The sequence below is a fragment of the Apium graveolens genome, chromosome 8 (genome assembly GCF_009905375.1).
Source record: "Apium graveolens cultivar Ventura chromosome 8, ASM990537v1, whole genome shotgun sequence".
In the NCBI taxonomy this organism is placed as follows: domain Eukaryota; kingdom Viridiplantae; phylum Streptophyta; class Magnoliopsida; order Apiales; family Apiaceae; genus Apium; species Apium graveolens.
Window position 1 is genome coordinate 97,317,298 of NC_133654.1, and position 21,173 is coordinate 97,338,470.

A 21,173-nucleotide genomic window follows, 5' to 3' on the forward strand; every position below is an offset into this window, starting at 1 on the left:
AAATTGGTATAGGAAGGTTTTGAATGACCTACACCTTGGTTTTGTCCACCTCAAGACACTTAATAGAGACCTTGTGCCCAAGAATGATGCCCTGTTGCACCATAAAGTGACATTTCTCCCAGTTGAGAACCAGATTGGTCTCAACAAACCTTTTAAGAACTGCGTCAAGATTTTGCAAGCACTCGTCGAAAGAATTACCAAACATGGAAAAATTATCCATAAACACCTCCACATTCTGACCAATCATATAAGAGAAAATAGCCATCACGCATCTCTGAAATGTGGCAGGTGCACCACACAAACCAAAAGAAACTCTTCTGAAGGCAAAAGTACCAAACGGACAAGTGAAGGTAGTCTTTTCCTGATCTTCTGGAGCGATGCAAATCTGATTATAACCCGAATAGCCATCCAGAAGACAATAGTACTCATGCCCAGCTAACTTGTCAAGCATCTGATCAATAAAAGGAAGAGGGAAGTGATCCTTCCTTATGGCCTTGTTCAGCTTCCTATAATCCATGCAAACTCTCCACCCCGTGACTGTTCGAGTAGGAATGAGCTCATTCTTCTCATTATCAACCACTGTGATGCCTCCTTTCTTTGGCACACACTGAACTGGACTCGCCCAAGAACTGTCAGAAATAGGATAGATAGTCCTTGCATCTAGCCACTTAAGAATTTTCTTCTTCACAACCTCTTTCATTATCGGATTAAGCCTGCTTTGTTGCTCAATCGTTGGCTTACTTCCTTCCTCTAGCAGAAATTTTATGCATGCAATAAGAAGGGTCGATTCCCTTGATATCTGCTATAATCTATCCAATTGCCGATTTGAACTCTCTCATAATTCTCAAGTGCTTTGTCTCATCACTACCTGAAAGGTAAGATGCAATAATAACAGGCAAAGTAGATGCATCACCTAAAAAAGCATACCTCAAGTGTTCAGGCAATGGTTTAAGTTCAATTGTAGGAGCTTCCTTGATAGATGGCTTGAGACGCTCCTCAGCATTTTTAAGTTCTGACATTTCGAGAGATTCAAAAGGTATATCTAGCCTTTTCTTTCAAGGAGAAGCATTCAAATACTGCAACTGCTCATCTCCTTCATCATCTCTGAATTCGCCAACAAGGCCTTCTCTAAGGCATCAGACCTTAGCATTTGATCAAGTTCTGAAGTAACCACAGAATCGACCAACTCCACTTTTAAGCACTCCTCATTATTAGAAGGGAATTTCATAGCATTGAATACATTAAAAGTCACATCTTGATCCAGCACTCGCATAGTGAGCTCACCCTTCTACACATCTATCAAGGTTCGGCCAATAGCCAAGAATGGTCTTCCCAAGATTATGGGAATCTTTTTATCCTCCTCGAAATCAAGAATTATAAAATCAGCAGGAAATATGAGTTTGTCCACCTTGACCAAGACATCCTCCACAATGCCTCGTGGATATGTAATAGAGCAATCAACCAACTGCAAGGACATATAAGTAGGCTTTGGATCAGGTAAATCCAACTTCTTGAAGACATACAAAGACATCAGATTAATGCTAGCTCCCAAATCACATAAACACTTGTCGAACGACAAGTTTCCTATGGTGCAAGGAATAGTGAAGCTTCCAGGATCTTTAAGCTTCGGAGGCAACTTCTGTTACAGCACAACACTGTATTCCTCCGTTAGAGCAACAGTCACTAAGTCATCGAACTTCACTTTCCGAGAGAAAATACATTTCATAAACTTCGCATAACTAGGCATCTGTTCAAGAGCTTCAGCGAAAGGTATGTTGATATGAAGTTTCTTGAACACCTCCAGAAACTTCGCAAACTACTTATCTAACTTTTGCTTCTGAAGCCTCTTAGGAAAAGGAGGTGGAGGATAGATCTGTTTCTCCCCTGTATTACCCTCAGGAGGAGTATGTTCCACAGTTTTCTTCCTTGGTTCCACTTCTGCTTCCTTCTGCACTTCTTCTTCAGCAAAAGCTTCATCTTCTGAAACTTGAGATTTTTCTTGACTTGCAACCTTCCCAGACCTCAATGTAATTGCCTTAACCTGCTCATTTGCTTCCTTCTTTCCTAGAACTTTTGTGTCACTAGGTAGTGTACAAGGTTATCGATACAACAAGGCATTGGAAATCTGTCCAATTTGATTTTCCTATGTCTTAATAAAAACTGTTTAGCTCTTGCACATGAGCCTCAACTCCTCCAATTCAGATTTTTCATTTATTTGACTTGTACCTCTATGGGGTAACTGCTGAATTTGGAGTTGTTGTCTTGGAGCATATAGTGGATGTTGAAAACCATGAGGGTTGTACTGCTTTGTTGCGTACTGCTGATAAGGTTGTTGAACCGCATTTTGAGTGTTGCTCTAGCTAAAGTTAGGATGATTGCAATTGTTGGGATGATAGGTGGCCGGAACTGGGTGCTGCGACCTCTAAAAGTTGCTCACAAACTGAGCTGATTCACTAGATATAGCACACTGCTCTATCTCATGCGCACCAACACAAACCTCACAGACATTAGTAACTCCATAATTAGCCAAAAAATCCACATTCATCGTCAAAGCCTTAAGCTGAGTAGCTATAGCAGTAGCTGTATCCACCTCTATAATTCCTGCTACCTTGCCTTAAATTAGACTCTGAGAAGGGTTCTGGTATTCATTAGCAATCATCTCTTCAATCAACTCATAAGCTTCATCGTAGCTCTTAGCCCATAAAGCTCCACCTGATGCTGCATCAAGCATGGGTCTAGACTGTGCTCCCAAGCCATTATAAAAGTAGTTAATAATCATCCAGTTAGGCATCCCAAGATGAGGACACTTTCTAAGCATCTCCTTATAACGATCCCAAGCTTCACACAAAGACTCTCCTGATTGATGCGCAAATTGAGTAAGAGCATTCCTGATTGCAGCAGTCTTCGCCATAAGAAAGAATTTAGTGAGAAACTTCTGAGCAAGTTTTTCTTATTTAGTGATAGAGCCGGAGGTAGAGAATGCAACCAACACTTAGCTTTATCCCTCAGAGAGAATGGGAAAATCCTTAGCTTTATAGCATCTTCAGACACATTGTTGACTTTGAAGGTGTCGCAGATCTCGATGAAATCTCTAATATGCATGTTGGGATCTTCCGTTGGAGAACCCCCAAACTGAACCGAGTTCTGCACCATCTGAATCGTGCTAGCCTGGATTTTAAAAGTGTTAGCTGTGATGGCTGGTCCGACAATGCTAGACTGAATATCATTGATCTTTGGCTTAGAGTAGTCCATCAGAGCCTTTGTATTTGCTTCTGGTTCACCCATAGCAACAAGAGCTTCTTCTTCAACTTTCTCTTCTTCTACTAAAACTTCTTCCTCTGCTTTATCCAGTGTTCTCTTTTGAGATCGAGAATGTGTTAGCATACACGCTCCCTAGAGTACTTGGAAAAGCAACAAACAAACAAATAAGTAAATATCCGAATCAGTGAACTTTAACGACCACTGATGTCAAGCACATAAACTAAAAGTAAACCACGAGTCCCCGGCAGCGGCGCCAAAAACTTGTTAGGACGAAAACACGCGCTAATATTATACACAAGTATACACATTCCCAAGTAATATAGAATTATTTCTAGTTCGTTCCCATAGAGACTCTTTTAGATTAACTTCAAATTATGCATTTATGCAACAATGGTATGGTTATTATTCAATGCTAAGATGATAACAAGTTGAGATTGTTTATAACTACGAGATTATACTAACTAATATTAACTAGGAGAATAAAGATTGATTTACTTATATGACACAAATATGGGATTCTAACTTCATTACTACTTTATTCAATAGCCTTTTTATTCTGAACCTTAGCATGCAATGGTGATGACAGTAATCAGATAATACGAAACTAGTAAACGCCAACTTTCTTTGCACGAATACCCTACTACCAGATATCCACAAAAGAGATAGAAGCTGAATAGATACCAATTATATTAAGACCCTATATGTCTATAAAATTTGACAACATAACGGTTTATTGTGCAAGTTATCTATCGTGATTACATAAGGCAAGTAAGATGGTTAAAATTACCTATGAATCATGCATAACAAATACATGAACCTATGCTAGCATGGCAAGTTCTAAACCCCTTATATTCACTTTCGCTTCAATAGAGATTAACACGCTATCTTATAAGTTCGTGACGCTGATAAGACGAATAAGCACAACCAATACTATGATATCATACAATCACCACACAATAAGGTATTGAAACAAATTAACTATTGAAATCCATAAGTAAATCAGTTAGAACCCCGCGATAATGATTATCCCATAATCGAACTCATCATCACCGTGGGTTCCGATGAAAGCATGGTATAATAAACTAAGTCTTTATAAAACTAAATAATAAATAAAGTACGTTAAACAAGAGTAATAGGTTGAACAAACAAGAAATATAGCATCCAAGATTACAACTTAAAACAAAGAATCACAAGAATAAACTAGATCCTCTTCGCCTTGGTTGTAATTGTGCTTCTAGGTCTTCTCGACTTCTTCTCCTTAGTCTCTGTTTCGTGATTCATATGAAAAATGACCTTAAGTTACCTTTATGTAGCATCCCATACATATTAGAAGTCCAGAAAATAAGTTCTCTACTTGAAACATGATTCTTGAAAAACGGCCTGGCACGGCCGCGCGCTGTTCCAGCACGGGCGCGGTGTCTCTCTGTAGTTCTGGCGCGGACGCGCGCTATCACAGCGCGGGAGCGCTGACATTCTGGAATTTCTTCTTCCTCTTGTTTTCTTGACTGGTTTGAGATGGCATTCTACAAGAAAACTTCCTAGACACCCTCTTGACACCAATTTAGCACCAAAGCAATGCTAAACCTCATGATTCCCTCAACTATTCCTGAAATGCAAAAATACTACAAAAACGCATCAAATAAACAAATAACTTGAGTTCAAAACACCAATTCAAGCCTTTATAGGACGTTCTAAGTGGACATAAATGCCACCTAACACCAAACAACATAATCCAAGGAAAGTTCAATAGGGAACGGATCAAGGGGAGAATTGATGCTTTGTAAAGCCTTGAGCAAGCTGTATATAAGGTGGATGCCCCTCTTCCTGATGGCATGCTCTTATCACCAAAAGTTTCATAAGAAGTTGATGCCCCTATTATGCAAGGTGCGCCTTCTTTCAGAAAATAAGTCGATGCGCTTTCTAAACAAAATGATGAGGATTACAATCGGATTCTGATGCCTACAGAGAAAATGGTGTCGACTGAGGATACGATTGAAATTTGAATCGATGAAAAGGATCCAAGAAAAGTTATGAGAATTGGATCTCAGTTAAATTTGAGGCTGAAGGAAAGACTTTCAGTATTCTTCTTGGCAAATCTTGATGTATTTGCATGGAGTCACTCAGATATGGTTGGAATTGATCCAAAAGTTATGTGCCACCGACTGAATATTGATCCCAAACATAAAGGGATTTGACAAAAGCGCAGGGCTGTAAGTGGAGAAAGGGATGTAGCCTTGGTAGAGGAAGTGGATAGACTCTTGGATGTCGGACTAATCAGAGAATTTTTTTACCCGGAATGGTTGGAAAATCCAGTGTTAGTTAAAAAAACCTAAAGGGAAATGGAGAACTTGTGTGGACTTCATAAATCTAAACAAATCTTGCCCAAAGGATAGCTTCCCTTTGCCAAGAATTGATCAGTTGGTTGATACTACGGCAGGACATGCTTTGCTGAGTTTCATGGACGCGTACTCTGGCTATAATCAAATTCTCATGCATGAACCTGACCAAGAGCTCACATCCTTCATCACTGGAAGAGGCCTCTATTGCTATATCAGGATGCCGTTTGTCCTAATCAATGTCGGGGCAACTTACCAAAGGCTGGTATAAAGGATGTTTAAGAGGCAAATCGGGAAAATAATGGAGGTATATGTAATAACCCCAATTTTTGAAATTTCTGAAATACTGATGAATAGTAACTTTTTGTTGATGATGCTGATTAAGGAAAATTATCAGACCACGCTATATAGGAGTACTGTTATGGAAATTCTAAGATCGTATTAGTATTCCATAAAGTAAATGAGTGTATGTAAAGATCGTCAGAATCAAAATTCAAACACTTTGATTTTTCCCGAAAATCCACCAGATCCCGAAAGAATTGAGTATAAGGTAACATGAGTAAAAGGATTTAAATTTAAGGATTATAAGAGAGGATCATAAAAGGAATATAAAATATTGAGAAAGGTTTAAGGGAACCCAAGTAATAAGATCTCGGATATGATCCCTCAAACGACGAACGAAAACGAAAGATAAGCGAACCGTATAACAGATCAGCTGTCACTAGCCAAGTAATTAAGGGATTAATCAAAAAGGTAGTGGATGATGATGTCATCACATGACACAAGCTTGCTTGCATAAGCATGACAAAGGAGTTTTGTTTGGTGGGTGACTTCTTTGGAAACTTCAAAGCCTAACTTTGTGTTCTTGATTTCAATCGGACTTTTAGAAACTTCAAAGCCTAACTTTGTGTTCTTGATTTCTTTGGAAAGATCAAGCTTATAGGAGGCTCCCTAAGGCTTCCTAGCAACTTAACACCTCCCAAGGAAGGTATAAATTTCAAACCCTAGCCTTTACTTTGATTATTAGTGAGTTTGATGGTTGGTTTTTTCAATGAGAAGCATGATCTTTGATTATTAGTAGTTTGATTTGAATTTGGAGTGATTTGGTGAATGAATCTTATTATAGTTAATAGAACTTGATTGTGGTTGTTTGAGATGAAGAATCTGGAGAATAAGGACTGGTATAGTATTATTTAGTTGAGGTTTTGATGTGTTAATAATTTTGGGTTTTTTGGTGAGGTTTTGGTGTCGTGAGAAACTTGGAAAACTCATAAACATAGCCGTCATAATGCCCGTTTTCCATAGACTGTGGTACATGAATCTCGGACAAGATAACTCACTGATCAATCTGTAACTTTGCCATGTTTAGCTAGATCGTGTCGTAAGCTTCGTTTTGATGTGTGGTTCGCTTGGTTCCGATGTGCGGTTTAGGAGAAACGACCGTTTTAAGTAACGGCGTTTCGCAAACGAACCTTTACCCCTCGCTTTACTTGGAGACCTTGTTTAAGGCCCTTAAAAGACTAATTGGATTACGAAACAATTATGTAAGGTGGGTTAGGCAGTTGGTAGAGTATTCGCGAAAGAGTCGCCTTAAAATTCGTAACGGTTAATTTATTAAAATTGGTGGAGCCGAGGGTACGCAAGCGATTAACGTAAATCGTTAAGTGTGTAAGCGACCGTTAGGGTATGAGTGAGTTTTGACTAGTTTCTTAAGCGACCGTGGTCTAATTCTGGCTTATGTTGTTGTTCATAGGTTACCGGACCCATTCTAAGCTTAAGTCTACCCGGAACCCTCAGGCAAGTTTTCTACCCGTTATACTGTTGTTGTGATGTAAATATATTGATGCATTATTTTGAGATAAGTGCATGGTTGTTATTAGCAAGTCTTGCGATATATTGTAGCATGTTGATATGATATATATATGCATGCCTATTTCTTAATCTTGATATCTCATTGTTGATTTAATTGATTTCAAACTGCATAATACCTATGCTAGAGATAAGCAGTACTTGCGTATACCCTTAATATAGGGTACCCAGAGTTGAACATCTTTCTAAACTGGGATGCGATGTTTACGAGTATATTATATATATATATATATAGTTTTCAAAACTATTAATCGAATAAGGTTTATTCGATAGTTTAATTTTATTTAATGAATATATTTTGAATAGTCATTCGAGGACTTATGACTCCGCTTATTTTATTTAATGAATATTATTTTGAATATTCATTCGAGGACTTATGACTCCACTTATTTTATTTAATGAATATTATTTTGAATATTCATTTGAGGACTTATGATTCCGTTTATTTTATTAAATAATATTCTTTATTTCCTAAAGAATAATGTTTCGATAATTGCCAGGACTTATGACTCGGGAAGTAAAATTCTTGGAATAAGTTAATCCATTAACAGGCATCGCCTGGGAAATATCGGTGAGTTTTCCTTTCCAACTAGATACGACTTCTTGGTGGAGCCGTATCAACAAGTTTCTACTTGGGAAAAGGGGGGACGAGCTTTACGTTTCAGAGTCATGGATTTCATCTAAACTTCATTTCATTTTGATGATATTTTAGAGATTGATTCTATACAAGTTTTGTCTTGTAATTTCATCTGTAGGATGAACTATTTATACCTTGAACGGTGGTAGTTCAAGTAGTATTCAAAAAAAGATATAAGTACATTGGAGTGTCTTGTAACTTCATCTTTTCAACTTATATCTAGTAAATGATTATCTTATGCATGACAAAGATTTTCAGAAAAACGTTGAGACAAGGTTAGATATATGAGATCACCTTGCAACGATATTTTATACAGTTATAAACTGGAACTCTGTGTATATTATACATGTCAGAGAATTTCAAATATTTGAGAAGTATATATGTATATATATACTAAATATTTTGTGACTTCGTCGCATTAAGATATCAAACTTGGTTCATTCCTTCTTAACCAAGACTTTCATGAGTACTATGAAAATGCACATATATTGTTAATTATTATACATATTATTTCGGTGGGTTGATTGCTCACCCTTGCTTTCTTCTTTCATCACACAACAATAGATAGACAAGATGAACAGGATCAAGCTCCCAATTCGTGAGCGGTTAGGAAACGTTCCACAGTTTCCTGTAGGCGTTGATGCCGTTGTAGCTGAGGTAGGAACTACTAATAGGCTAGGCTTTCAACTTTGTTGTGCCAGACTTATGTATATTTATGAATTGTAATAATGGCAAGGAATATGTAAATTTATTCAGAAACCCTTTTGAGGTGTAATGGCTTATAATTGTGGAATAAAATGACTTGTGTTATTTTTGGATATTCATCTCTGAGACTCTAACTTGTGGTGTGTGTGTATATTGTGGGGTCACAGTACGCAGTAGTTGGTTGATTATTAAGATTAAGTATTTTTAAGGGAAATGGAACTCGTGACAACCCGAATCACCGACCCCGGATTTGGGGGTGTTACAGAAATGGTATCAGAGCCAAGCGTTATAAACCTCAGAGATCATGTGACGTTAAAATAATAAGTTCACTAAGATAATAAGAACCCTTGCCATGTTCATAGTCGGACTACCTAACGTAGTACTGACAGTTAAAACCCTTACGGGAACCCTTATAAATATTGTGATAGAAGCGTAGTTCGTTATCGTATATGGTAGCGGGACTCCGAACCCTGAGGTTGAGGAGCAACAACGTGATGATGTTTTATTACTTATTGGAGATCAGATTGTGGATCCGATAGAGCGTCCTAACACGGGACCGGATGATGTTCATATTGAGGATTTAGCGGTTGAGGATTTTACCTAGAAGGGATTGTTGCTGAGAAGAATCCCGTGGAGGATCCTGACAAGAATGAATAAAGGACCACTGAGGAATTGATGACCATGGTTAGGGCGACTACCAGAGGTAGGATTGGCTGGTCACTACCGGAGGTTCGTTCAAGTTTGTAAAGATAGTAGCCCCTTTAACGCGGCTTACTCGTAGGACTGAGAAGTTCGAATGGATAGAGAAATGCGAGAACAGCTTTTAAGAACTAAAGCAAAGGTTGGTGACTGTAACACCCCCAGATCCGGGGTCGGGGATCCGGGTTGTCACGGTCTTTCTTTCCATAATATCACTTCACTTAATTAATAATAAATAACCTCATGCTGTGACCCCATACCAACACACACCACAACCCGTTATAGTCTCAGAGATGAAATTGAAATAAGTACAAGTCTTTGAATCCACCATTTAAAAGTTATTACAACCCAAAATGATTACTTGATAAATTTACAGTTAATTGCCATTATCTGCCACAAGTTATAATTATACATAATTTGATTCTCAAAAGTAGATGGTCTGATCTACAATAGATCTACCTCTGCAGCTATAGCAGCTACAACATCAACGGGAAGACGTGGGACGCTTCCCACGTGCTTGCGCTGGGTCTGCTGGAGTCTGGCCATCTTTCCTAACTATTGTTGTGTGATGAAGAAATAAAGCAAGGGTGAGCAGCAAGCCCACCAAAATAATATGTATAATGATTTACAATATATGAGCCTACTCATAATACTCATGAAAGTCTTGGTTAAAAGAAATGAACCAAGTTTGATATCTTAATGCGATGAAGTCACAAAATATTCAGTATATATACATATATACTTTTCAAAATATTGGAAGTCCTCTTCCATGCATAATATACACAAAGTCCCAGTGTATAACTGTATATAAAAAAAATATCGTTGCAAGGTGATCTCATATATCTAACCTTGTCTCAACGTTTTTCTGAAAATCTTTGTCATTCATAAGACAATTATTAATTAGATATAAGTTTAAAAGATGAGGTTACCAAATACCCCAATATACGTATATCTTTCCCAATACTACTTGAACTACCACCGTTCAAGTTATAACCAGTTTCAAAAGTTCATCACATAGATGAGACTACAAGACAAGATTTGAATAGATTCAATCTTTGAAATATTATTGAATGAAATAAAGTTACGAGATACTTTATTTAGTCCCGATATGTATATATCCACATATATATATCTCTTAAACATTTCCTGGAACCTCTGTTATGTAAAGTATGAACAGAGTTTGAAACATCCAATGAATTTTGGAAAGGAAAAGAATTTTGGCATAAACCAGATATCTTGCTGATCAGGCAAAGATACCAATAAGTAACCTTTTCTACTAGTAGATGGATGAATCCCCCACCGGTCATCACCCTGGCCTCATAAGGACCTTGTGCTGGACCGCCACCCGGCCTCTTACGCGTTGATGGACTGCCACCCAGCCACTTACACATTAATAGACCATACCCCGGCCTGTCGCTTATGCCGACTCAATTAGATGGGCTTACTTCCCGAACATTGGGCAAGTAATCAATTCATTTACCAAAACTGCAACCTTGTTGCGAATATAAAATACACCACAGAGCCGGATCCCTCAGGTTTTGAGCGAGTATTTAAATCCCCTTAAAAAGGAAGATCTTAAATATAAAAATGAGTTTTGGGATCCGCTCTAACTTTTAAAAATCATTTTGAAGACTCGAAAACACTTTAAAGAGTGTTTGGAGTAAAACTGATTTAATGAAGTAAATCAGTCCCCAGTATATTTAGAAAATGTCTGAATATTATTATTTAAATAATATTCCCACAAAAGAATAATTTTTATAAAAATAATTGAAGTAGAAGTATTAAAACTTATACTTGAAACGAGTATTAAATAATCAAAGATATACTTATATGAAAGTATTATCTTTATTTGAATAATCGAAAATAAGTTTGATTATTGACACCTTATTCTTTAATAAAATAAAGAATATACCTCAGCAAATAATCGGAGTCATAGATCCTCAAATGAATATTCAAATAATATTTATAAAATAATATAAACTGAGTCATAAGCCCTCGAATGAATATTCAAATAATATTCAATAAATAATATAAAAGAGTCATAAGCCCTCGAATGAATATTCAAATAATATTCAGATAAATAAATAAAAGGAGTCATAAGTCCCCGAATGAATATTCAAAATAATATTCATTTAATATAAAGGAGTCATACGCCTTCGAATAATATTCAAAATAATATTCAATAATAAAATAAAGTTAAAGTTATCGAATAAACCTTATTCGATTAATAGTTTTGAAAACTATGACCATATATATATAAGTATATATATATATATATCCATATATACAAAATCTACTCGGGATCCTCGACTCCCGGTTTTAGAAAATATTTTCACCTTTGGGTCCCTATACTAAGGGTATATGCAAATTACCGCTATCCTCTAGCATAGGTATTATCAACTGAATCAACAGATATATATGGAAAGAATACGAAACAGACATGAATATATATACCATATCACATGCTACAATATATCGCAAGAATTTGCTAAATAACCAATATGCATTTATCGCAAGATCATGCATATACAAATGTATACATCACAACAACAGTATAACGGATAGAATACTTGCCTGAGCGACTTGGGGTGATAAAAGGCTCGGGACGAGTCTGGTAACCTATAAACAACAAGTAAGTTGGAATTAAACCAAAATCACTTGTAAATCTATACTTTAACTAACTTAGACTCTAACGCTTGTTTTGCGCTCACTGATTCGCTTAAGTCACTCGGGTACCCTCGGCTCCACCATTTTTAATAATTTAACCTTTACGAGTTTTAAAGCGATTCCTTCGCGAGTGTCTTACCAACTACCTAACACACTTACCATAAATGTTTCATATATTAATTAACCCTTTTTGGTCTTTAACCTATGTTTCAAAGTAAGGCGAGGGGAAAAGTTTCGTTCGCGAAACGCCGTTACTTGAAACGGTCGTTTCTCCTAAACCGTGCATCGGAATCGAACGAACTACATATCAAAACGAAGCTCGTAACATGAGCTATCTAAACATGGCAGTGGTCATAATCTAGCAGGGGGTTCTCGGGTCCTAATGCTATGCACAAAAACAGTCCAAAGAAAATCAGACGTTACGATGGCTATGTTTACGCGATTTCCAATATTTTAAACCATTCAAACCCATTCCAAATCAACCTCAAATCCAACCTCAAATCCATCATACAACAAACATCCATCCTTATCACATCATAACAACCCCAACCAATTCAATTTAATCATTCATACTTATGCCTAAACTTAACTTTAATCATACTTAAGTTCTTTTAATCAAAACCACAACATTTACCATTCCATTTCGCTACCATTTCAAATCCCAAACTCTAATCACAATAAAAAGCTACCATAGCACCCTACTAATCAAAATCATCTTATATTATATAGGAATCTAGGGTTTGGAGATGGTATACCTTCCTTGAAGTGGTGGGAGGAGCTAGGAAGCCTTAAGAAGCTTTGAGAAGTCTTAAGAATGCTTGGATCTTCAAGATAAACAAGAAAAACTTCAAGTTAAAAACTTGAAAACACTATTCATAGTCTTCTTCTTTGATTAAATGAAGAAGATTGAGAAGGAATTAATGGCTTAAACTCATGATATAGTCCTAACTAAGCATGAAGATGATTAGGGAATTATCTTACCAATTTAGGAGGCTTGGATCTTGAGTTTTGAAATTCTTGCCCATTTGCAATAGTAAAAGCCGAGAGCATGATGAACCATGCCTTGGTTTCTTTTTGATTTTGATGAAAATGATTTTGCTGGGCTTGGTTGGCTTGATTTTTGTGTTTGATTTAGTAAATTACCTAGTTGCCCTTGATTTTGTGTGGTTAAAAAGTCACCACATCTCCTTCCTTTTTTGTCATGCCTATGTCACCTTGCACATGTCATAATGCTCCCACTTGTCCACACCTTGTGGTTTGATGATGTCACAGTCCCTGGCTTCTTGTACAAGCTTGTCTCTTGGTCACTTATTTGTTTTACGGTTCGCTTATCTTTCGTTCTCGTTTATCGTTTGGGGGATCATACCCGGGATCTTATTACTTAGGTTCCCTTAACCTTTCTCAATATATTGTATTCCTTTTATGATCCTCTCTTATAACCCTTTAATTTAAATCCTTTTTATCCTGTTACCTTATACTCAATTCTCTCCGTATCTTGTGGATTTCCGGGAAAAATCAAAGTGTTCGGAATTGGATTCTGACGATCTTTACATACACTTATATACCACATAGAGTACTAATAATATCCCATAAGATCAATAACAGAACCCCTACATAGCGTGGCATGAAAAGTTTTCTCGTTCAGCAAAACACTATTCATAAGGGTTTCAAAATTTCTCAAAAATTGGGGTTATTACAGTCTCCCCTCCTTAAAAGGATTCCGTCCCGGAATCAGATAGAAAACAAATGGGGATACTTTCCTAGCATTACACTTTCTAACTCTCGAGTCAATTTTCCACATTGTGGTTCTACCACCAAACTCTGCCTAGTTTGATAATCCTTCTCCTAAGCACTTGTTTCTTTTCACTCTATAACCCTTCCTGGTTGCTCCATATAGGTTACGTCGGGTTGCATATCTATGCGCTCATATGCCTCTATTTATCTGGCATCTGAATTACACTTCCTTAACGTTGATACGTGAAACGCGTTATGACTCGCTACATGTTCTGGGTTAGGGCTAGCTCATATGCTAACTTCCTAAACGTCTTAATATATCCAAGGGTCCAACAAATTATAGACTTAGCTTTCCTTTCTTTCCGAACCTCATCAATCCTTTCCAAGGGATACCTATAACATTACTAGGTCCCCTATTTCATACTCTTTATCCTTTCGTGTCAAATCAACATACTTATCATGTCCATCTTGGGCTACTACCAGTCGTCCTCTGATTAGATCTATCATATCCTTGGTCCTTTGGACTACTGCGGGTCCGAGCATCTTGCGCTCTACAACTTCATCTTAACATAAGGGAGATCGACATTATCTTCCCTCAAGGATCTCATAAGGCGACATCTCGATAATGACATATGATCTATTATCGTAAGATAACTCAATCCGAATTAAGTGATCATTCCAAATTCTTTCAAGTCTATTGCACAGACTCTCATTATAGCTTTTATCATTAGAACTTTTGCTTCTCAATACCCATTCTTTTCCAGTTCGTAATCGCTACTACCTTCCGTTCCTAATATTATACGGGTTATACTTTTGCTCGTTAGCGTTCTATAACCTTTTAATAACCACGTCAACCTTAGTATCACGAATGTGTTTCCATTCCGCATACTACCACCACTTTATTACTCCTTTTTCAGTTATTTCTATTTTCCAAAGTTTGATTAATCATATAGAAGTAAAGGAATTTGTTGAGAGATCACTATGATCATGAACACTTGTTATATCGCATAGTTAGTATAGAAGGTGGCCAGCCTTTAGTACTTAACAAGCAATTAAACAACATGTGGTATCCTACTAGGCTTCTATCACAAAGATAGATAGTCATTCGGCAATACCTCCCCTTCTGGAAGGGTTGTTCTTCTCAGCTTACATGAAATGAAAAGAAGAGAAAAGAACGAACTGAAGAGAATTGTATATATGAAAAAAAATATACTGCCACCAAATATCTGGCTTGGAACCTACCTCTGAACTATAGAGGTTTGTCATAGGAGAACAAAACATATACATATTTATATCAGCATCAAGCATTATAGCCTCGTATTTCCCATGCCTAAATATTTTCGCTATCCCGTCCATCATTCTATGGACCCACACTCTTCCTCGAGCTTATACATAATCACCTTTGAAACTCCCTCGACATCGAAAATCGAATCTGGGATCTCATTCTATACATCATCGTTACTAGAATTCTATGCTTGCACCGCAACCTTCCTCGTATAATAATATGACTCTCTATTGATAAGAAAGAATAATTATTCACTAGGTAGATACTCTACTTAATTAGTCTATCAATGATAACTTATACACTACCACGACCCGATTAGTGGTACCCAATCTCAACATCGAGTCCAATACAACTCTCACGGTTGTAATCAGCTCAATACTCGCAGAATCATTGCTGCCTTACTATGGTCCACCACTGACCTACTGTCGTCATTCATTTTTCCATAAAATCTTAATATCTAACCATACGGAGTCTATACATGTCGTATAAAATTCTCCTAAGGAGTTAACATAACCACCAATCACAATTCATGAAGAACACTCCAAACTCTGACGTACTTTCATGACATGAAGCAGATAAAATTGCAGAAGAGTTTCAATCAAAGCACCGATAGCAGGTTAATACCATTCTTAATCATATGCCTTCAATAGAAGACTTAACTCAAAGGTTTGTTTGGTCCTTTTTGAAACATGGTCCTGGCTTATCTCAAGATAGGACCTTCTAAGATAGATAGCCCGTTCATGGCGATTACACAAATTAAACCTTTACCAACTACTATTACGGTTGGGTATTGCACAGTCATCAGAAGGAATGTCAATCTTCCAAACCATAATTCAACCTTCACATTTTTAACCATCATCACTGTATTCTTTTGGCATACGCGCCTATAATTTTTCCTTTTACCGTTAAAGTGTCAGCCACCTCTTTGGCCTTTCCTGATAGTAATAGTTCCTTACAGTCAATGTCTTTTAACCACCTTCAACTAAATTTTCTACCTCATTTCAATCACAGCTTATGTGAAGATGTTTTCCTTAAAATCTGATAAGTAAAAAAAAATATCACCATTTTTCCATAAGTTATTGCCTCAATCTTTAGAGGTTAATCACTGTCACGACTGACTCTCAATCATACTTAGAACATCTTTTATCTTAGGTCCTACTTGCCCTGAACAATTTCGACCTTTACTGGTTCGATCCATACTTTCTCGTGGTTTAACACGTGCCCCACTTGGCATCATTATAATTATGTCATATTTCCTTTATCAACATTTTTATTCTTGAGAATTTCGAATATTTCCTTTCTCCTTGTAAAACCTCTAAGGTTATCCTTCAATCATTCCTCCTGTATTCCCTAGATACAGGGCATATCACAATACCATTTACTAATAGTAGAACCATTGTCTATATACTTCTGAAAAATTTCTCCACTGATCCTTAAAGGTTATTATTACCTTAATCCTTTCCAATTCATACTGTCAAAACTCATACTATCCCTATTAAGGGTGAAATGCCAACCTTTATGCATTCCCCTAGGATTCGTTTTAAGTTACCGATGTTCTATCCTTAATTCCACCTTTAAAAAGGTACAAGCATCCTTCCATGGATAAATAAAGTCATATATCCCTGATAGATTATCATATTCATCATTCCCACCTCGATAGTCTATACCTAACTTCATAATATCATCCTTATTCATATTGAGGTCAATCCATATGGCCTCCAAAAGATAACAACGGTTATCCGCTTGTCTTGCCTAATTTGGTAACGATAACAAGGATGTTCTGGAAGATATTGGTCGTGTTCAACGTGAACTTCTTCTTAATAATTCCTTATTTACTTTTGTTGTTTCTCAACAGTCACCTCAATGTTGGGATATCTCTCATACCTGGCGTCTCCCTTTCTGGGTATCAAGCCACCGGTCTTACACTTCACATTCTTGAAGGTCACTTCCTTCATCCAATTTTCCTAATTTCTTACTTCCTTGTCTCCTCAGTCTATCCGCGTCTCATATTTAACCTTCGAACTATCTCAAGTTTTCCTCAAATCCTCCCAACTTACAGGGGATAAAATATATGTATCTCTTATGCCTTCACCCAGCAATTTTAACTCATGGTGAATCACCCTCATCCTGACGATTACATACTTTTTCTATTTCTATTGCTACGAGTCTTTAGGGTTTCCTCATACCCAATTCCTTTATCATTCTCGAAACTCTATTGCCTTTATATTCCTTTCCACTTCAGTTTCTTTTTATTTTCCTTTCTCTTATCATTATTTCATGGACCAACACAACATAAACATTGATTTCAAACATCTCGTCATTCTGGATTCGTGTCCTCAGAACGAATCTTGACAACTTTTACAACTTAGATTCATAATTTATCATACTCGTCTGCCTTTGTTCTAGCTCCAAAGCTTTTACACTATCTCCTTATCTTTGGGAATTACTTTCCTGAAAACAATTGACTGAACTTAAATCAGTTTATTCTAACCTCTGGCTCCGTGCCTTTCTTGGTCTTTCACCAGCGGGTGGTCTCTCTCTTAGGAGGGTAAGTGACAAAACAGTCCTTTTGAGATTCGTCAATCATTTAGAATCTCAAATGATTCCTATATTTCCTTTAGCTAGGCTCTTGCCTCGATTGGGCCAGCTTGTTCCTTGGAACTCTGAGAGCTTAGCGACTTAGAGGTCCTGAAAGAATTTCACACCACATTGTTTCCTCAAGGTGGTGGTTGGGGATAATAGTCTAAGTTCTGTCTAGACAGGTCCATGAATTGCCGTATAGGAGTACCGTCTCGGGTCTCCTTTCCTTACTCGACTTTCTGTTTCCTTAGTATGAAATGTTTCATCCTACTCCCCATAATTGGGGTCATCTTTTAATTTAAAATCCTCATTTTCCACTCCATTATGTCATGGGTTCCTTCTATCTTGATGGCGACCTCCCTGACTATCACGTTCAGGGTTTGCTCTAAATCTTATTCCTCAAACTATGGCTCTCATCTAAGTTCTCATCCTTACGCTCTTGAACTTTCGGAACCCAAATTCTATAGGAATACCTCATTATTCCCTTATCGTCTTTCTCGATATTAATCTTTTATCTACTTGTTGGCTCTCTGCCTTCATTCATAACTTTTTCTGGCACAATATGATCTTTTCCAATAATTCGGGCTGTATTGCAATCTCAAACAGCTTTTCGGTACCGGCTCCGGTTACCTTCACTTCTATTTCCATTTTCTCAAAATCTCTTATAAACTCTCCAAAAGACATTATCATCTTGAGTCTCTCCTTTTTACTAAGGGCATCAGCCACCATATTGGCTTTCCCCGCATGATAAAGAATCTCCCAATCATTATTCTTGATTAGCTCTAACTACCTCCTCTGGCATATGTTGAGCTCTTTCTACGTGAAAATGTACTAGAGCACTTATGGCTTAGGTAATTCTCGCACTTCTCTCCATACAAGTAGTGCCTCCAATCTTTAGGGTAAACTATTGCCACGAGCCTAAGCTCATGAGCGGGGATATCGAATTTCATATTACCTTAATTGTCTTGACATGTACGCGATTACCTTGCTGTGCTGTATATGAAGCACCCTAATTCCTTATGCGAAGCGTCACTACATTTCACAAAATCTCATTTTCCATCCGGCAACGCCAACATAGGGGCTGTCACCAACCTTTGCTTCAGTTCTTAAAAGTTGTTCTCGCATTTCTCTGTCTATTCGAACTTCTCAGTCTTATGAGTAAGCCACGTTAAAGGGGCTACTATCTTTACAAACTTGAACGAACCTCCGGTAGTGACCGACCAATCCTACCTCTGGTAGTCGACCTAACCATGGTCATCAATTCATCAGTGGTCCTTTATTCATTCTTGTCAGGATCCTCCATGGGATCCTCCTCAGCAACTATCCCTTCTTGGACAACATCCTCAACCGCTACATCCTCAATATCAACATCATCCGGTCCTGCCTTAGGACACTCTATCGGATCCACAATCCGATCTCCAATTAGTAATAAACATCATCGCGCTGTTGCTCCTCAACCTCAGGGTTCGGAGTCCCACTACCATATACGATAACGAATTACGCTTCTATCACGATATTTATAAGGGTTCCCGTAAGGGTTTTAACTGTCAGTACTACATTAGGTAGCCCGACTATGAACTTGGCAAGAGTTCTTATTTATCTTAGTGTACTTATTATCTTAACGTCACTTCATCTCTGAGTTTATAACGCTTAGCTCTGATACCATTTCTGTAACACCCCCAGATCCGGGGTCGGGGATCCGGGTTGTCACGGTCTTTCTTTCCACAATATCACTTCACTTAATTAATAATAAATAACCTCATGTTGTGACCCCATACCAACACACACCACAACCCGTTATAGTCTCAGAGATGAAATTGAAATAAGTACAAGTCTTTGAATCCACCATTTAAAAGTTATTACAACCCAAAATGATTACTTGATAAATTTACAGTTAATTGCCATTATCTGCCACAAGTTATAATTATACATAATTTGATTCTCAAAAGTAGATGGTCTGATCTACAATAGATCTACCTCTGCAGCTATAGCAGCTACAACATCAACGGGAAGACGTGGGACGCTTCCCACGCGCTTGCGCTGGGTCTGCTGGAGTCTGGCCATCTTTCCTAACTGTTGTTGTGTGATGAAGAAATAAAGCAAGGGTGAGCAGCAAGCCCACCAAAATAATATGTATAATGATTTACAATATATGAGCCTACTCATAATACTCATGAAAGTCTTGGTTAAAAGAAATGAACCAAGTTTGATATCTTAATGCGATGAAGTCGCAAAATATTCAGTATATATACATATATACTTTTCAAAATATTGGAAGTCCTCTACGATGCATAATATACACAAAGTCCCAGTGTATAACTGTATATAAAAAAAATATCGTTGCAAGGTGATCTCATATATCTAACCTTGTCTCAACGTTTTTCTGAAAATCTTTGTCATTCATAAGACAATTATTAATTAGATATAAGTTTAAAAGATGAGGTTACCAAATACCCCAATATACTTATATCTTTCCCAATACTACTTGAACTACCACCGTTCAAGTTATAACCAGTTTCAAAAGTTCATCACATAGATGAGACTACAAGACAAGATTTGAATAGATTCAATCTTTGAAATATTATTGAATGAAATAAAGTTACGAGATACTTTATTTAGTCCCGATATGTATATATCCACATATATATATCTCTTAAACATTTCCTGGAACCTCTGTTATGTAAAGTATGAACAGAGTTTGAAACATCCAATGAATTTTGGAAAGGAAAAGAATTTTGGCATAAACCAGATATCTTGCTGATCAGGCAAAGATACCAATAAGTAACCTTTTCTACTAGTAGATGGATGAATCCCCCACCGGTCATCACCCTGGCCTCATAAGGACCTTGTGCTGGACCGCCACCCGGCCTCTTACGCGTTGATGGACTGCCACCCAGCCACTTACACATTAATAGACCGTACCCCGGCCTGTCGCTTATGCCGACTCAATTAGATGGGCTTACTTCCCGAACATTGGGCAAGTAATCAATTCATTTACCAAAACTGCAACCTTGTTGCGAATATAAAATACACCACAGAGCCGGATCCCTCAGGTTTTGAGCGAGTATTTAAATCCCCTTAAAAAGGAAGATCTTAAATATAAAAATGAGTTTTGGGATCCGCTCTAACTTTTAAAAATCATTTTGAAGACTCGAAAACACTTTAAAGAGTGTTTGGAGTAAAACTGATTTAATGAAGTAAATCAGTCCCCAGTATATTTAGAAAATGTCTGAATATTATTATTTAAATAATATTCCCACAAAGAATAATTTTTATAAAAATAATTGAAGTAGAAGTATTAAAACTTATACTTGAAACGAGTATTAAATAATCAAAGATATACTTATATGAAAGTATTATCTTTATTTGAATAATCGAAAATAAGTTTGATTATTGACAC

The 21,173-nt window shown here is 37.2% G+C and overlaps 1 non-coding gene across 1 annotated transcript; it reads left to right on the plus strand.

The window, feature by feature from the left end:
• The first annotated feature begins 2,789 nt into the window (after positions 1-2,789).
• LOC141681124 (small nucleolar RNA R71) lies at positions 2,790-2,896 on the plus strand. The gene has a single exon (XR_012558566.1). It is a non-coding gene; the product is annotated as a small nucleolar RNA R71 (small nucleolar RNA).
• Positions 2,897-21,173: the final 18,277 nt, after the last annotated feature.